Raw genomic sequence first — 19,948 nt, 5'->3', positions numbered from 1 at the left:
TAGTGATGGTGGTTGCACAACTTTATGAATTGTAGACTTTAAAATGATAAATTTTGTGGTATGTCAAATATATCTCAAAAAAAGCTACTGAGTTGAGCTGAATTTTGTCCTCCTCAAACTCATATGTTCAAATCTATGGTACTCTAGTACTTCAGAATGTAACTGTATTTGGAGATACAATCTTTTGAAAGGTGATTAAGTTAAAATTAGGTCTTTAGGATGAAAAATCTAATTCAAAAAGATACATGAAACCCAATGTTCGTAGGAGTACTATTTACAATAGTCAAGTCATGGAAACAACCCAAATGCCCATCAACAGATGATTGGTTTAAGAAGATGTGATATATATATATATATATATATATATATATATATATATATATATATATATACATATACATACACACACACACACACACAATGGAATATTACTCAGCCATAAAAACGGATGAAATGTTGCCATTTGCATCAACATGGATGGACCTAAAGAATATCATACTAAGTGAAATAAGTCAGACAGAGAAAGACAAATATTATTTTATACCACTTATATATGTACTCTAAAATATAATAAACAATCTTATATACAAAACAGAAACAGACTCCCAGACATAGAAAACAAACATGGTTACCAAAGGGAAAAGGGAGTGGGGAAGGAATAAATTAAGGGTATGTGATTAACAGGTACACATTACTATACATAAAATAGATAAGCAAGAAGGATTTACCATGTAACACAAGGAACAATATTCAATATCTTGTAACAACCTATAATGGAAAAAATCTGAAAAAAAAATAACTGAATCATTTTGCTGTACACCTGAAACTAACACAATATTATAAATAACACTATACTTCAATAAAAAAATGAGGTCATTAGGGTGGGCCCTAATTCAATGTGACTGGTGTCCTTACAAGAAGGGGAGATTTGGACACACAGAGATATCAGACATGGGTGCATGTCTGATAGAGGGATGACCATGTGAAGACACAGCAAGAAGGGGGCCGTCTGCAGGCCAAGGAGACACCTGGAAAAGATTTCCCCTCCCAGGCCTCATAAGAAACAGAATGTGCTCGCATTTTGATCTCAGCCTTCCAGTCTCCAAAACTGTGAGAAAATAAATCCCTGCTGTTTAAGCCACTCAATCTGTGATATTTTGTTATGGCAGCACTAATACAGACACCACTAAGGAAATGAAAGGGCAAGCCTCAGGCTGGGAAGTGATATTTGCAATACCTATGTCCAACTAAAGACTCATATCCAAAATATATTAAAAAAACTCTTACAAAACAATAAGAAAAATATAATCAGCCCACCAAAAGAATGAAAAAAAGACCTGAAAGAGCCATCACAAAAAGGGATATCCAGCTGGCCAATGACATATGAAAAGATGATCAACTTCATTAGTCATCAGGGAAATTAAAATGAAAACCCCAGGATGGCAGTGGGGCACGAAGACTGATACAAAATACATATACAGTTCAGTAAAAAAATAAAGAAAACTACAGTGCAATTTCACTACATACCAAGAAGAATTGCTAAAATGACAAAATAGGAAGTGTTAGCAAGAATGTATTGCAAAAAAAAAAAAAAAAAAAAAAAAGAATGTATTGCAGCCATGACTCTGAAAAACTGCTGTTGAAAGTGTAAATTTGTCCAACTGCCTTGGAAAATTCTTTGACAGTAACTCCCAAAGCTGAACACACGCCTACTTTCACTCCTGGGTATTAACTCTCAGAAATGCATACATCTGTTCAACAGTAGACATGTATTAGAATGTTTGTAGCAGCCCTATCTACAATAGCTCCAAACTGGAAACTAACAAAATGCTTATGTGTAGTAGAGGGGATAAATTAACTGTGATATATCACATGATGAAATATACCACAATGGATTGAATGATTATATGGATGAATTTCAAAACATAAAATATTTAGTGAAAGATGCCAGGCACAGAGTAGTAGATACTGCTTCATTTCATTTATGTAATGTACAAAAACAAGCAAAAGAAATCCACAGTGTTCAAAGTCAGAATAGCAATCCCCTTGGAAGGGGGCATGGGGAGGGCTATGAAGGTTTTGGTAATATTTTGTTTCTCCATCTGGATGGTGTGACATGGGTGTAATTCAATGTATGAAAAGTCAACTAGTTCTGTACTTAATTGCACTTTTTGGGGTATACTATATTTTAATATAAATTAAATTAAAAATTGGAAAAAGAGTGGATCTTCCATACCCTAGTGATCTGGGGGGGTGTGGGTAATGGTAGGTTTTCCATTTACTTAGAATATTCTTATCAATAATACATTCAGATACAGGAGAAATTGCCATTTTTCTCACTGTAGAATTCATCTTTCCAATGTCTTTATTGGCTGCCACGTTTTGCCCCTTTACAGCTACACCTGACACCCCCAAGTTTACTGTGGCACCAGTTTTGTGGGACAATGTGAATAAGTCCCAGTAGCCACATGCTTAATCTGTGTTGTTTTGGTTTCCTCTATTGGCTCATTGATTTTTATTGGGGCAGGAAATAATAGTCAGGGTATCAGATTTCATTGTTGTTGCTCTCCAGATTATTCTACTAGACCAGATCCTTGGGAGTTAAGGGCATAGTTATTATGTCCCACTAGTAAGTTCTACCTTCCATTACACATCTCAAAGTTTTAGGTATCTCAAACTATACATGGTAAATAACCTGGCTTTCACAATATCATACCTCTCCCCTTCATTGTCCCAACTTTTTCCTCACAGAGATTTAGAGATAATATGTGTGGAGACTGTGCATCAACCCCACTGTTACCACTAATCTACTCAGTGATAGTATTTACCATATTGACAAATGTCAAGAGGAAGCTCAGATTGATGCAAAGATCAGATTCTTGGTTGGGTAAATCAAATCATTTGCTTATATAAAACATACAGAAATACAGAAGGATGTCATCAAGGTCTGGACGTAGGGCAGAGAGATCAGTCACATGTTCCAGGTTAGGCAGAGGTCAAGTTTCCAAACTTCAAAATCATCACAGTGGATTCAGTGTTGAGATGATTTCATCTAAGTGAGTAAGAGTCTCATCAGAACATCTGGAAATTCAGATGTTCCCTTCTGAGCATTGCCTTATAACATTGAAGCAGTACTACACACTGGCTGCTTTTGATAAATGCTGAGCCCACTCATCTGGGCCAGGTGTACCTCATCAATATACAAAATGACTAGAGGTATAAAGACTTAGCCGCCCTGGCTAACACAGCCCACCCCCAATACATTCCTAAACTGGAACAAGGGTTAGTTACTGAGACCTCTCTTGGAATCAAACTAATAGACCATTAGGGCCTATCCTATAATTACTCTCGGCACCTGAGTCATTATATTTTATTAAAATAGTACCATTCTCTCCAAGATTGAAGATCACTGGTTTCTTTACCTCTTCCCTTTCCCTTGCACTCTACATCTAATCAGTCATGTAATTTGGTTGTTTCTTTGGGCTATTTTTTATTTGTTACTCCAATTAAAACAATTCCTTGACCTAAAATGGACCTTTGGTCCTTTGCTCTTTTACCTACCATTATTCTCCACCTCCCTTTTGAAAGTCTTTTCAAACAAGTTGTGTTCAAGAAAGATTAAAGAAAGACGGTTGAGGGTCCGTAAAAAGAAATGATTATAGAGATCAACAATAGAATAGAAATATATCTCTAATTCTGTCATTTCTAATAACATCTACCACTATCACCCTGGACTGAGACACCATCATTTCTAGTCCAGATTACTCCAATAGGCTTCCACTCTTGTTCCCCCTGGTAGCCATGGAGACCTTTTGGGGTTGTTCCTCTGCTCAAAATCCTTGATTAGTTTCCCTTCACAGACTAAGTCCCAGCAGGGCCTACCAAGCCCTACATGATCTAATGCTCTTCTGTGTTCTTCCTTCAGGACTTTAAAGAGACTGGTATACTGTCTTCTAGCTTCTGTTACTTCTGGTGAGAAGTTAGCAATCATTCAAAGTATTCTCTGTTTGTAAATAATGTTTTTTCCCTAGATGATTTCAAAAACTATTTTTAAAAAATCTTTGGTTTGCAGTTGTTTGAATATAATGTGCCTAGATATGGTTTTCTTCATATTTATCCTGCTTGAGTTTCATTGAACATCTTGAATCTGTAAATATACCTCTTTCCACCAATTTGAGAAATTTGTGATCATTATTTTTCCAAGTAATTTGTCTGCCCCATTTTTCTTTTCTTTCTTTATGAGACTCTAATTACATGTATATTAAATCTTTTCATATTGTTCCATAAACCCCTGCAACTCTATTTTTTTACATATCAATATTTTTTCCCTCTCTTCTTAAGATTGGATAATTTCTATTAATGTATCCTCAAGTTTGTTGACTCTTTCCTCTGTCATTTCCATTCTGCTGTTAAGTTCCTCCAGTAACATTTTTATTTTAAAGATTGTATTTTTGAGTTCTAGAATTTCTTTTGGTCGTTTTATATAGTTTCTGTTTTTCTGCTGAGATTTCTTATGTTTCTATTGATTAATAAACTTCTATTCCTTTACATCCTTGAGCATAGATACAGTAGCTATTTAAAAATCTTGTTTGCTAATTCCAACATTTGGATAATCTTGAGGATAGTCTATTGACTTTTTTTCCCCTTAAGAATGGTTCAAGTTTTCTAGTTTCTTCATATGTTGAGTAATTTTGGATTGTATCCTGGACATTGTGAATGAATTCTGTTATATTCCCTCCAAAAGACAGGTTCTGTTTGTTTAAGCAGGCAATTAACTTAGTTGGACTCGAACTGAAAATTCTGTCTTGGATAGCAGCTCAAAACTTAGTTCAGTGCTTTTATCTTTAGCTGGGCTGTTTTCAGTCACTAATAAGTGATTCAGAGATCAGCCAGAGACTGGGGCAGGGTTTACAGAGAGTATGGTCTCCCGCTCTCTCTGGCTTCTTAATTTTTAGCCCTTCATTTTCCAGTGGCTCTTGTTGCCCCAAACTCTGTTTCTGTTTCTCCAGGCCAGAAAGTCAGATAGTTTTCTATTAAAGTGTTAGCCATCCCCCCCATGCCCTTAACAAATGGAAACTTGTACTATGCTGTTCCTTTCCTCTCATAGTTATTGCTTTCTAGAATGTATTCACTTTGGTTCACTCACTAGTCCCTTTAGGTAGGTGCTCCCTGCCTCCATATCTTGTCCAGAGTTCATAATAGTTATCTGTGGGAGAGTAGAACCATAGAAGCTTACACAGCTATACTGAAAACAGAACTCTACATACTCTTACACATATTCAGTCTTTTAAGTTTACAGGACATGTTGTTATCTCTTTCGGGGAAATTTTCCCCTGGATATTTGCATGGTTTATTCCCATACTTAATTCAAGTCTTCACTCAGGTGTCAATTATTTGGAAAGAACTTCCTTGGACATATTGTTTAATATATGCTGCCTATGCCACCTCACACATTACTATCTACCACTTTACCCTGCATTATCTTATTTTCACAGTACTTCTCTGACTTTATGTTATACATTAAATTTTATTTTTGTATATATTTATCTTTCTTACTAGACAGTAAGCTCTATGAGTATTGAAATTTTTGTTTGCCTTGGATAGTGCTGCAACCTCAGCACCTAGAGGAGTTCTTGGCTCATTGTAGGGGTTCGATACATACTTGTTGAATTAACAGCTCATGCTAGACAGTTAAAAATAAATCTATACACAAATATGCTCAACTGATTTTTGACAAAGGCAAAAGCAAATCAATGGGGAAAATGTAGCCTTTTTGACAAATATTTCTAGAGCAACTGGACATTTATTGGCAAAAAATTAACCTTGATCTAAACCTCACACCTTATATAAAAATTAACTCAAAATGAATCCTGGACTTAAATGTGAAACATAAAATCAAAAGAACTTTTATGAAAAAACACAGGAAAAACATTATGGAAGCTAAGACTTAAATGTAATGTGTAAAACTATAACACTTTTAGAAAAAAAATAGGAGAAAATCTTGGGATATAAGGCTAGGCAAAGATTTTAGGCTTGACACCACATGCCATAAGAGGATATTCATAAAAGGAAAAATTGATAAATCAGACCTCATTAAAATAAAAAACTTTTTCTCTGCAAAATACCATGTGAAGGGAATGAAAGACAAGCTACAGTCTGGGAGAAAATATTTTTAAATCATATATCTGTCTAAAAACAAATGTCTAGATTAAAGAACTCTCCAAACTCAACAGTGAAAAACAATCCAATGAGGAAATGGGCAAAAATCATGAATAAACATCTCACTGAAGATCATCTATAAATGGCAAATAAGCACATGAAAAGATGTTCAACATCATTAGCTATATGGGAAATGCAAATTAAGACCACAAGCTATGACTACACACCTGTTAGAATGGCTAAAATAAAAAATAGTGGCAACATCAAATTCTGGCAAGGATGTGGGGACCCTCATTAGGTGAATGGTTGAACACTGTGGTACATCCATACCATGGAATACTACTCAGCAGTTAAAAAGAACAGACTATTGACACATACAAAAACTTGAATGGATGTCAAAGGAATTATGCTGAATGAAAAAAAACCCGAATACCCAAAGATTACATACTATGTCATTCTGTTTATATAACACTTTTAAAGTGACAAAATGTTTGAAATGGAAACCAGATTAGTGGTTTCCAGGGGTGAGAGATGAAGAGATAGCCAGGAGGGAGGTGGGTGTGGTTATAAAAATTCCTTGTGATGATGGAATTTTTCTGTATTTTGACTGTCACAGTGGATGCACAAACCTACATATGTGATAAAACTGTATAGAACTGAATACATTCACACACGGGTATAAAAATGAGAATAAGATGAGTGGGTTGTATCAACATCAATATCACTCATTGATATGAATGAATGAGCTCTTGATTATGTCCTTTCTTGATTGGAGGAGACAGACAGTGCTTCTGCTTTCTAGATCTTAACCCCATTTCCTTACCTTCATCATGTCTACCTAGTTATCTATTTTTCTTTGACAATTATTTACATTATTTAAAAAGTACTAAGTTATAGTGGAAAGCACATATCTGGCTCAGATCTTGGTTCAGCCATTTATTGCTTGTAAATTTTTTGGCAAGTGTTACTTAACATTTTTCAAGAAGGAGATAAAAAAATTATAGGATTGTTGTAAGATTAAATAGAATTGTTTATGGAAAGTGCTTAGAACATAGTAGGTGCTTAATAGATAGAAGGGATAATTCAAAATTGTCTTCTAGTGAATGTTTTAAATTGCTTTTTTTTCTAAATAATATTCAGTAGTACCTTGGATTCTCTTTCTAAATTAAAGCAAATTCATGGTGGATTTATTTGCTTTCCTTCCTCTCTGGGAAGATTGAAATTTGGTTATGTTATGATCAATATTACACCATAATTTACTCAGTTATCTCTGGTGAGAGTCAGCACTTTGGATTTCGAACTCTTACAACAGTCTGCAGCTAAACTTGTTAGGAAGGTCGTTTTCAGGCATTTGCCAAAATTCATTGTCTTCTTTTAATAAACATTGGCATATTTTCAATTATTACTTCCCGTTAAAGATAAAAATTATGCATGTGAACACTTGTCTTTTGCTGCTTTTGTCAGAGATATAAGACAGGACTGGATGTATTTTTTGGCTGACGGAATACATTCTGAATATTCTTAAGGTCTTCAATAATGTTCCTCTTATTTAACCACTTCCAACCACTTCAAAGTCTGGTGCATGCTTTTTCAGTGCTTCAGGCACCACTCTTCCCTCTTCTAATGGATTAGAATGGCACCAAAGGGTGCCATTAGGTGTCTTAAGTAAATCAAGAATAACAAGAACGAATGTCCCACTCAAATATTGTCTGAGTAATTTTTTCAAGCCCATTCTATATTCCTGATTCTTTTCATGCCTCTCTTTCCCCACTAGGCTTTAGAACTTCAGGAAGGAAACAACTTTCTCCATCAGTTTTTGTTCTGTTTGAGTTTTAATTTCATCCTGCTGTTGGCAGCCTAAACTCATAACCGAAGTCACAACTTTTCCTAATAGGCAGTGCTTCTCAGGAATGGCTTCCTCGCACACTAATTTCCAAACTCCACTGGACTTAATGCTTAGCTTGACCTAACTCAAGTTTTGCTTTGAGAGTTGCTGAAACCTCCTACTCTGAACCAAAGTGCTTTAAAAAAATCCCTTGTTTATCTTTTTACTTGGAAATTAATTATTTACATTTCAAGATAGCAATTTCCCACTCCTGATACCCAGGTAGGACCCCGTGGGACTCCTGGGCACAAAGCCTTTCTGTGTCCCTCATTTCTTTGATTACAGGAAATAGGCTTCATTCAGCCTCCATGACCTTCCCTGAGTTCCAACGGGCAGATTCAAGCAGTTGTTAATTAGGGAAGGGATGCAAGACCACGGAGAAACGAACAGTCAAGAGAAAAAGTAGTGCAGCCGTGGGGCAAGGTCCTGGTTCCCCATCAATGGATACACACAAAAATACCTTTGAGCTGCTTTGCAGCTACTGAAACCTCCTCCAGATGGGAGAAGTTAATGAAAGGTATGCTGCCCACAAGTATGCAGACTCGAGACCAGTTGGAACCTGAAGGTTGATGATCCTGACTCCTACGTACCTCACCAACCAACCCATCAGAAGAACGTCCATGAGCTGATCACGCCCTCTTTGAACCATTACAATAAAACTTCTCACTGTCCTCTCCACGTTGGGACACATAGTTTTTCAACGCAGGAGCCTGCTGTGTCCCCTTTGCCTGGCAAGCTATCCTTTTCTACTTCACCCAAAACTCTGTCTCTGAGATTCAATTCGGCACCAATGTGTAGAGAAGCTGAGCCTTTGGCATCACTCCTAGCACAAAAAGAAAAGATTAGGGTTACACTTCTAAATACTCTCAGAATTCCAAAAGTCTACTTGCTCCTGGCATCGGATCTTGATGATAGCATTGTCAACTACAAATTGGCACTTGCCATGGGCACTTGCCATGGGCACTTGCCATCTACCTCTACAAAGATTAAGTCAGGTGCCACTGCAGCTGCTAACTTTCAACACCCCGTGAAAGGAGTTCAGGATGGAGAGCAGAAATGAGGCACTCTGTGCTCTGGGAAAAACTGGGAGAACAGGTCTTCAGATAGTTAGATATTTTCAGGAGCTGATTTTATGAGCCCAATTCTTGTATCTCCTCATATCTAGAAAAGCACTAAATTCCCTCATGGTGACATCTGCTCCTCGTGACTAGCAGTAACCCTCACAAGACCTTCTGCAAATATATGTGTTTGATTGCATGTACTCCCTCTTCACCAAAATCACATATATACTGACCTTCCCCTCCACCCCACCTCTTTGGAACAGTTTCTCAGAGCTATCTGAAATGCTGTCTCCCAGGCTACAGTCCTCATTTTACCCCAAATAAAAGTTAACTCACAATTCTCACGTTGTGCATTTTTTAAAAAAAAGTCAGCAGCATTGAGGTTTCTAGTGCGCTTTCACTCAGCCCTAATTCTGCCCTCTTTTTCTCAGTTTCTTCCAAACTCAAAGTTCAGTATTGACCTGTATTTTACCCTGGGGTTTTGCTGACTGTTGTGCAACTGAAATCCAGTTTTGAGAGTGCTGCTGCTAGTTCACTCTCTTCCTTCCAGATATTTTCAAGTGACATCTGAGATTTTTGAGCTTCGGTTGGTGCACGATTGGTTGTCAACACTTACCATGAGGCCTTTGTCAGGGAGCAAGTCCCCAGTTCTGTACCTCCTTGGGATTCTGACCGTGCTTCTCTGCCCCGCCAGCCTACATGGTGAGTAAAGTAGTTGCTGGTTCTCAGGGCCCCAGGAAAGCAATTAGAGAAGTGCTCAGTTAATGGAGAGAAGGTAGTTTAGACAAATCAATTGCAAATGTACTCATTCCATATTACACAAATGTACTCATTCCTCAGAATGGGAGAAAATATTTGCAAACAAATCAATGGACAAAGGATTAATCTCCAAAATAGATAAACAGCTCATGCAGCTCAATATTAAAAAAAACAAACAACCCAATCCAAAAATGGGCAGAAGACCTAAATAGACATTTCTCCAAAGAGGACATACAGATGGCCAAGAAGCACATGAAATGCTGCTCAACATCACTAATTATTAGAGAAATGCAAATCAAAACTACAATGAGGTATCACCTCACACCAGTTAGAATGGGCATCATCAGAAAATCTACAAACAACAAATGCTGGAGAGGGTGTGGAGAAAAGGGAACCCTCTTGAACTGTTGGTGGGAATGTAAACTGATACAGCCACTATGGAGAACAGTATGGAGGTTCCTTAAAAAACTAAAAATAGAATTACCATATGATCCAGCAATCCCACTACTGGGCATATACCCAGAGAAAACCACAATTCAAAAAGACACATGCACCCCAATGTTCACTGCAGCACTATTTACAATAGTCAGGTCATGGAAGCAACCTAAATGCCCATCAACAGACGAATGGATAAAGAAGTTGTGGTACATATATACAATGCAATATTACTCAGCCATAAAAAGGAATGAAATTGGGTCATTTGTTGAGACGTGGATGGATCTAGAGACTGTCATACAGAGTGAAGTAAGTCAGAAAGAGAAAAACCAATATCGTATATTAATGCGTATATGTGGAACCTAGAAAAATGGTACAGATGAACCTGTTTGCAGGGCAGAAATTGAGACACAGATGTAGAGAACAAACATATGGACACCAAGGCGGGAAAGCCGCGGGGGGTTGGTGGTGGTGGTGTGATTAATTGGGTGATTGGGAATGACATGTATACACTGATGTGTATAAAATTGATGACTAATAAGAACCTGATGTATAAAAAAATTTAAAAAAGGAATTTTAAAAGTATGATCAAATTGAAGTAATTTACACTACTTTGTGGGAGGTATAATAATTTGTTTTATTAATGTTAATTTCAATTAACAAATTGCTATATCAATGGTATAATAAATTGTTTATTGACTTCCATTTTATTAATGGAACAATTGAATTCCAAAATATTTTCAAACCGTTTTATTTTTTTAGCTTATTTATCATTTCATTTTTAATGGAGTAGGTTGTTAATATTTTTATTAAGATATAATTTATATGCAGTAAAAGTCACTTTTTTTACTATACAGTTTTTCAAGATTTGACAAATGCATACAATTATATAACTACCACTACAATCAGAATATAGAACAGTTCCATTACCCCAAAAAGTTCTCCCATGTCCCTTTATAGTCAATCTCTTCCCTCAGCCCCAACCTCTGACAACCACAAATCTGTTTCTTGCCCCTGAAGTTTTGCTTTTTCAGAATGCCATATAAATGGAATCATACAGTATATAGCCTTTGGACTTGGCAGAATGCATTTGGGATTCAACCATACTGTTGTGTGTATCAATAGTTCATTCCTTTTTATTAATGAGTATTATTCTGAATCACAGACTGAAGGGCATTTTGGTTGTTTGGTTGTTTTCAGTTCTTAACAACTGCAAGATTACAAACAAAGCCACTATAAGCATTCACATATTTGAGTCAGGATTCATCGGAGAGATTCAACTTCCAGATTCTAGGATTAATGCCAACAATTTCACAGGTGCTCTTTCCACACAATAAATCAATCCAGCACCTGATCTCAACCTTCCTTGGATACAGGATCTTCCAGGTCTCCAGGAGAGACTTCTTTTACTTCTTGCACAAAACTTCTTAAGATTCATATTAGAGAAAGTCTGGATATCTTTTGTTTTCTCAGTACTTAAGAAATATGAGCAAGTCTGTAATATTTACTCATTGCCTTAGCTACATTTTTTAAAGAAACTTCTTCCTTAGTTGAGGATTTTCAAAGCTTGAGCTTGCCGTTTTTCCTTCGTACATTTGCTATAGTGTGGAATACGCTCTTGACGTTTAAATGTATGGTCCCAGACAGAGACATTCGTTCTTACTTTGGTTCAGTATATTTTCAATTTCCAGGTAAGATGAAAATTTTACTGTTTCTGAAAATCACATAAATGACAGCTAAGGAGGAGAAAATGTCTACAAAGAATGTTCATGGATAAACTGAGAGATTTTGAAGTCATAGAATAGACTTAGCCTTAGTGTGAGAAAATCCCAGTTACTAACCCACGTATATCAAGTTCCGGATAGTCACCTCCATAATCCTCATTTCTTTCAGAAAGCATTTACCACGAGTTTCCATTTGGAAAGCAAATTCTCTAGTTCTTTCAACGTATTTAAAATGTCCCCCTTTCAGCAGCATACTTATTGCATCAAAGGAGGTAAGGCATGGTTTTAGTTTTGATGCTAGTTTTATTTTATTGGAGGGTAATGACTACCTATCCTCTATGTATTTGGGAGTGGGGGCTGTGAGGAAGCAGTGGAAAATAGTGAGACCTGTTAATTTTTCCATGAGATCATTTTTCCCTTGACATGCAATTTGATGCTTAACAATTTTTCTGAAAGTCAAAAGGAATACTATGTTCTCTAATTTTCACAGTGCTATAAATAGTCCCTGACAAAGCATAATTGTATAAAAGAGATGACACTTTTTTTATACATCTTTATTGGAGTATAATTGCTTTACAGTGTTGTGTTAGTTTCTGCTGTACAACAAAGTGAATCAGCTATATGCATACATATATCCCCATATACCCTTCCTCTTGACAAAGCGTTTTAATACTTTTAGGTTTATACTATTATTATTACTAGAGAAAGACAAAACAGCTGTTTTGTATGAATTCCTCGGGGTCTGCTCTAGTAAACAGATAATGAATTGTGGGGATGAAATGTACAGCATGGGGAATATAGTCAACAATATTGTAATAACCTTGTATGGTGACAGATGGTAACTAAATTTATCATGGTGAGCATTTTGTAATGTAAAGAAATATGTTGTGCACCTGGACCTAACATAATGTTGAGGTCGATTATCCTTCAATTAAAAAAAAGAGAATGAATTGCAAGTAACTTCACTTTCTTATATATAAATATGAGCTCACAAATGCTTATAATTTCTTAATTTTTAAATTAGTTTATTATCCTCAGTGATTTTTTATTTCTAATCAATTGTCATATTTTTACTATCTGTTAGGCAAAAGTGAAACTGGAACTGTTACCACTAATTCTGAGAAAATTAACTAGAGTCTAAAGTCGTAAGTTATATGTAAAAAAGCTCTCTGTAAATGATACTTGATAAATGTAAAGTTTTATTTTTTGTAGTTTGGTAATATTCATAAATTAATCAGCATTGAGAAGATTTGATAATATCTGTAGGACTCCATGGGGAAATGTGACTAGAACATTTTTATGTTTTATATAAATGAATATCCATGCATTAAAGGTGATTTTTTAAATTAGAAAATAGATTTCTTTTTTTCCTATGGATAATTTAAAACATATACAAAACTCCGTATACTTATTACCCAGCTTCAGCAATTATCAACTCAGGACCATTCTTGTTTTATCCATATTCACATCCATTTTGCCCACTCTAAGCTATTTAGAAGGAAATCCTTTTACTTCTGAAGATTTTAGTATGTATCTTTAAAAGCATTCTTTTTAAAAAATAATCACAAACCATTATCATATATAAAATTAAATAATAATTCTATAATATCAAGTATCTAGTTAGTGTTCAACTTTTCCTGATTGTCTTATTTATAAATGTTTTTGTAACTGTTTATTTGTTCAAATTAGAATCCAAATATGGTCTACACATCACAATTGTTTGATACATCTCTTAAGTCTCTTTTAACATATAGACCCCTTCCTTTTTTTTATATGATTTTTTTAATCTTAGTTAATTTCTAAGGAGGATATGGAGGTATCTTTATTTTGAAGGTTTCTTCTACAAAAAAGATGAAAATAGAGAAAAGGTTGAAAGTTAGGCAAAAGAGCCAATAGAGGATTATAAACTTCTTCAAGTGTTTGACTGAGAATTGGACCTGATGATTTTTTTACTTATTTAGTAAGTAATCACATTCTCCTGTGTGTGTGTGTGTGTGTGTGTCTGTGTGTCTGTGTGTGTGGTGTATTTATTCTGCCAATGTTCCATGTTCATCTTTGAATTTCTTTTTCCATTTTGACTAAGTTAGTGTAGAAATGTCACATATTTATCAAGAAGTCTTGCGAGCTACTCAATTATTTTTTGGATAAACTCCTTCCTTTTCATTCCCTTAATAATTCCTTGATTGTTTATGGAATTATGTCTTTAACTCAGTCTGTTGTTTAAAACCTGTCATACTCGGATCCCAACTTTATAGCCTATCTCTCACACTTCTCCCCCATATGATTCTTTAGTCAAATTAGCCTATCAACCAACCATAAATATTTCCATGTGTTTTTCTCCCTCTCACCCTTGCTAACATAATTCTTCCCCAATATAAAATGCCTCCCACCAGTGCAGTTACCTAATCCAATTCCAATTCCTGTCCCTAGGAGGCATTTTCCTGGCATATTTAACTCATGATATTCTTTCTCTCTCTTCCTATAGTACGTATTTTCTGCTTTCTTGTGACATTTGCCATACTCTGCCTGGTATTTTGACTTAATTATTTTTATGTTATGCCTTAGTATCCTAACGAGATGCAAGTATGCTCCTTATATTCTCCATGGAGTTTAGACATAAGAACAACTATCTTATGTCTATTGTGTTAATAAAAATTGATTTCATATGAGGCTCAGAAAAGGCCCTACTTGAGCTCTAGACTTTCTGTATAAGTAACAACATCACCTTCACACAAATATGTATTTTGGCACTACCCTTTTCAGAGGAACATGCTAAGTGTCTGTGGCATGGAGAGGTATGAAATGTGCTCCCTGCTCTCAAGATGCAAAGGTTAAAATAAAGATCTGTCCATCAATTTATCTATCTGTTGACACAGATACAGATCTGTCCATCTATTTATCTATCTGTTGACACAGATACAGATCTGTCCATCTATTTATCTATCTGTTGACACAGACACATACACACACACACCACAATATAACTGCCAAATCAGTGAGACAGAAAATAGAATGTCATTAAGAGCACAGATTTTGGAGGCATACCTGACATACTTCATTCATTGAATGACCTTGTGTGATTTATTTGCTTAGTCTTTCTACTTATACTTTATTGACTAGGTTAGTCTGTTTCTTCATCTGTAAATGAGGATGATAACGACACTTAAATAAGTTATATTTTCAGAATTAAATGGAATATTTTAAGTGAAGTGCTTAATACAGTACATAGGTAGATACTCCTGTTATTACTGACAAGAGTTATACAGTTCAGAGAAACCAAAGATTGTTGTGTGCCAGGGGTAGTCAGGTATGTTCACAGGTACAAGAATGTGATTTATAAGAAAAAATATTTTTTGGTCATTCAGAAAATATGTATTTGGTCTTCATCCATGGTTCCTGGCTCACAGCTCCCAAAACCCTGATAATATCCTAAGTAATGAGGACCACAAAGATGTCTTTTGTTATATTAATGAGCTAACTTTGGGACACCACCTAAGGATGGGGGCTGGAGGTTGAATCAATTGCTAATGGCAGTTGATTTAAGTAATCATGACTATGTAATAAAGCCTCCATAAAACCCTGAAAAGATGGGACTCAGAGAGCTTCTGTATTGGTGAACACGTGGAGGTGCAGGGAGAGTGGCGCCTGGAGAGGGCATGGAAGCTCTGTGTCCCTCCCACACACTTTGCCCTCTGCATCTCTTCCATTTGGCTGTTCCCCAGTTAGATCCTTTTACAATGAATCTAGTAAGTAAAATATTTCTCTGATTTCTGTGAGCTGCTCTAGCAAATTATTTGAACCCAAGGAGGGGGCTGTGGGAAACTCTGATTTATAGCCAGTTGGTTAGAAATGCAGGTAACAACCTAAACTTGAGACTGGCTTCTGAAGTCCAAGGAGGAGGTTGTTGGAACCTCTAATCTATAGCCAGTCAGTCAGAAGCACAGGTGATAACCTGGGCTTGTGACTGGCATCTGAAGTGGGTATTGGGGGAAGAAGTCTGGTAGGACTGAACACTTAACTTGTGGGGTCTGACACTATCTCTGGGTAGATAGTGTCAGAATTGAGTTAAATTATAAGACACCCAGCTAGTGTCTGAAGAATTGCTTGTTGGAAGTATGGGGACCACCCCCACCCCCCATTTAAATTGGGTCCAAGAACATCACAAAGAACAAAGAAGGAGGGAACTGAATTAGATGGGGAGGAGGATCAAAGGGATGGTCAGGAGAAAAGACTGCGTATACAGACGTGGGAACACGGGGCAGATGGGAGAATGCTTTCTGAGCATGAATTTTCAATGAGAAAATCCAGGAAAAAGTTTCAGTGAGAAAATCCCAGGGTTACTATATGGCTTTAATCTTTTATTTATAGAAGATGCAAAATTATGAAAGTTTTTCCAGTCCCAATAAGGCATCTTCCCTAAAATCTCTTTCCTTAAAATTATCTGTATTTACCAATGTATGAAAATTCTCCAACAAGGTTTCATTAACTTTGATATAATGTCTTTAATATGGACTAATTCTTATTTCATTATCCAAGTAATTTTAAAAAAGTTTTCTAAGATTCTCTTCTATAAAAATTCAAAAACACAGAGTACTCTTGGGATTGGTGGATAAGGAGGTGCTTGAGGATTCTGGATTTGCACAGCCCTTGTAAGTTTGCATAGAACAATGTCTCTTGATCACAAATGTTTCTTTAATAACTTCAGTTAAAAAAAAAGACTCCTCAGTTGCTGACTCTAAGCTTTATTACGGGAGGTCCTCCATGGTCCCCAAGTAGCCGATTCTCTCAACTGAGGCAGCATATTGCCAAGAGGAAACTTGGAGGATCAACTCGGGAATGGGGGGCCGCGGGGGGACAGAACTAGTCATTCCTGCAAGAAACACTGGAACCAGTTTCTACCAACCCACCAAAAAAATGACTTCAAAGGCAACGTGGTATCACAGGAAGGGCTTGTTTTTGTGTTTGTTTGTTTTTAGTTCATTAGGCCTCACTTAAAATTCTGATTCCACAATGCACTTGCGCTGGGATCTTGAACAACACTCATAACCTCTGCAAGTTTCAGTATAGTAAGTTTATGTGATTACCTTCATCTGTAATATCCCTGTGTTGCAATCTTAATTAATTAAGATTACTTCATCTTAATCTTAATCTCAAGTTCAGGTCAAAGACTAGTTCCTCTGTGACTTCTCCTCTGAACTGATTCAAAAGCCTTCTCTCCTGTCCTCATTTGGCTTCTCTTCTCTTATGGAATCTCATAAGAACTTCTATGACCTCTTTGGGTTTTTGTTGTTGTTGTTGTCTGTTGTTTGTTTTTTAATTGAAATATAGTTGATTTACAATGTCGTGTCAGTTTCAGGTGTACAGCACAGTGATTCCGTTTTCAGATTCTTTTCCCTTATAAGTTATTACAAAATATTGAGTAGAGTTCCCTGTGCCATAGAGGAGATCCTCGTTGTATCTATTCTATGCCTTCTTTGAATGACCGTAGCACTTGTTGTCTGTATCATTTTTATGCCTGTTATGGCTTTGTGACTGAACATGAAAATTTTCTATTTGTTCATGTCCTGGCCCTTCCTTAAAAATGTGTTCATTTATCTATTTCATATTTATTGACTACATCTTAGACACTGTGTTAACGGCTGGTTCTAGATGTTAGTAAGATATAGACCTTCCTGCTCAGAAGGTCACAGTATTTGTGGGAAAACAAAAAAATGAACCTATGTCTCAAAGAGCTTTGTACTTCCCAAAGAGAACACACCTAGTAGGTACAATAAATATATGTATCATATGTAAATGTATAAATAGTTAATGGGATTAAAAACTAGAGATAACTGCTTTTCAATTCTGAGGAAATGATGATTATATTTCACCAGGAGCTCAATACCACTCTGAGAATGAGGGCTTAACCCCCGACCTGACTCACTGCATTGCTTTCCTATATAAAAATACACAAGTCTGTACATACGCTCTAGAAAAAGGCTTATCTGGCATGAATTTCAGATAGCAAGAAGAAAAATTCAAGAGGTTCAGAGAAGTATCCAGAAGCTCAGATGATTGTCTGGCACTAATACAACTTGCTTGACAGGAAAATGGAGCTGTAAATCTCACAAAATTAGATGATCTTTTAAGAATTTCAAAACCTCTTGCTATTAATTGGAAATCCTAGAAGAAAAGCTTCTTTTAAAATGTACTGATAATATGCTTTACAGCCTAATATTCAGCAGCCTATATTTTGGCTAAGTGAGCGTCAGGAAAGAAGGAAACTTGTGGTTTAGTTCCATTTACTCTGGAACTTCTGGTCAAAACATCTACTTCTGTGCTCAGCCATCTTGTCATCTGTAAAATGGAGGCAACTCTAAGAAAACATAGTTACAGAGATGTTGCACAGCTTCATGTGTCATTGTCTTCATTTGTTTCAGAAAACCAATCACATCTAAGCTACGACTGAAAGAGTGCAATGTTATTTGGGGTCATCTAGTGCAGCTCTGTCAAAGTAAAGAAAAGGACAGGGGCCTAGAATAACTATAATTTTCCCAAGAGGACACAATTATTTTATGGTAAATCTGGGACAAGAACCCTGATCTCTTTGATCCCATTCCATTGTTCTTTCGTTGGGTTCTGAACAACCCAGTGAAAGAAAGAGAAATAAAACTCCTATGTGCTATGTCACTGGTACAGGACTTGGCAAGATTGGAATTGGAGCACTACATATTAAGAGGTATCTGGGAAATTCTTCAAACTAATTGAGATATATACCAGGTACATAGAAAACAGTATGTTTTCTGAAGATGATTTTGTGGTATGAACAGAACTGTTAACTGAAGGTGTGTGTGTGTGCTGCAGTTCCAAACAGGATGGGTGAATTCTTGTTTTCTGGCACCTTGAAGACTCCACCCCAACATACACATTAAAATAAAATTAACATTTCAACTGGGTCATATTTAATTCTACATGCTCTTGTAAGTCAGCAAAATATTCCATATATCATTTAAGTTGTCACTTACTTTCTAACTTGATTTTTAATTTCTAAAAGTCTTTCCAAACACAAAACAGAGGCTGGAAAATGGTATATGGGAAGCTGCAGAGATGAAATAAGCGTATTTCATTCAGCATAAAGATGAATATCCAAACAACTTCTTCAGAGCCGAAAGTGTCCAAATCCACTATCTTCATTTTGTAGTCAAGGCTTCCGGAAGAATATGCTAATGGATCCTTAATTACCCAAATGCCCCATATCTGTTTCAGTAAGTATCATTATATATTATGGAAATTTTTCTCAGTGACAGAGAAAGACATCCTGGCTGGACATCCCCCTGCCCATGACACAGAGATGATGGTCTCAAGCTACCTTGAAGGCGTTGGAGCCCACTTTATCCGTTACTAATATTAATGGAGGACAAAACCTAATATTCTGTTTGCTCTGTATTTGTTAAATCACTTCTTCCCTTCATTAAAATGGATGGCCCATAATTGAGTCTGTAGTGTGTGTATCATTGGAAACTGAACAAACTTTTGTTGGTTTTATTAATGTCATAGGTTTCTAGGGAGGGTCTACTCAATAACTAAGTCTAGTTTCACAGTTACAAATAAATTATAATGTAACTTTGAATAAACTAAGTTCATCATAAAGGAAGGATACTGATAGTTGCTACTACCCCTTCACTGAGGGGCTCTTGTAAAGCACTAAATAAAGTAACAGAGGTGTATATGCATGCATATATTTTCAATGATATTTGTACACACTTAAAAAGAACTCTACAGAATGCATTATAAAACTCTTGATGCTGTGTGTCCCTAGTTCCCAGCTCTCTCATTAAACCTACTTAAATGAACAAAATCGTATCTATTAGGATAGCTATCAGAGTACTCCAAATACTACTTCTTGCAATACACTGTCCCAAACATTTGCCTTCCTCTTCCCATTA

At 36.1% G+C, this 19,948-nt stretch overlaps 1 protein-coding gene across 1 annotated transcript in view; it reads left to right on the top strand.

Moving 5' to 3' along the window:
• LOC103016483 (apolipoprotein R-like) overlaps nt 1-19,392 on the top strand; it is a 30,566-nt gene extending 11,174 nt beyond the window's left edge. The window contains exons 4-5 of the transcript XR_009009924.1: nt 9,656-9,807; nt 19,304-19,392. The gene's annotated coding sequence lies outside the window, so the exon portion shown is untranslated. The remainder of the gene's footprint in view (nt 1-9,655; nt 9,808-19,303) is intronic.
• Nucleotides 19,393-19,948: the final 556 nt, after the last annotated feature.

This window comes from Balaenoptera acutorostrata, chromosome 1 (genome assembly GCF_949987535.1).
Source record: "Balaenoptera acutorostrata chromosome 1, mBalAcu1.1, whole genome shotgun sequence".
NCBI lineage: Eukaryota > Metazoa > Chordata > Mammalia > Artiodactyla > Balaenopteridae > Balaenoptera > Balaenoptera acutorostrata.
The sequence above is the reverse complement of the archived record's forward strand: the minus strand, read 5'-3'. Positions and strand labels throughout refer to the sequence as shown.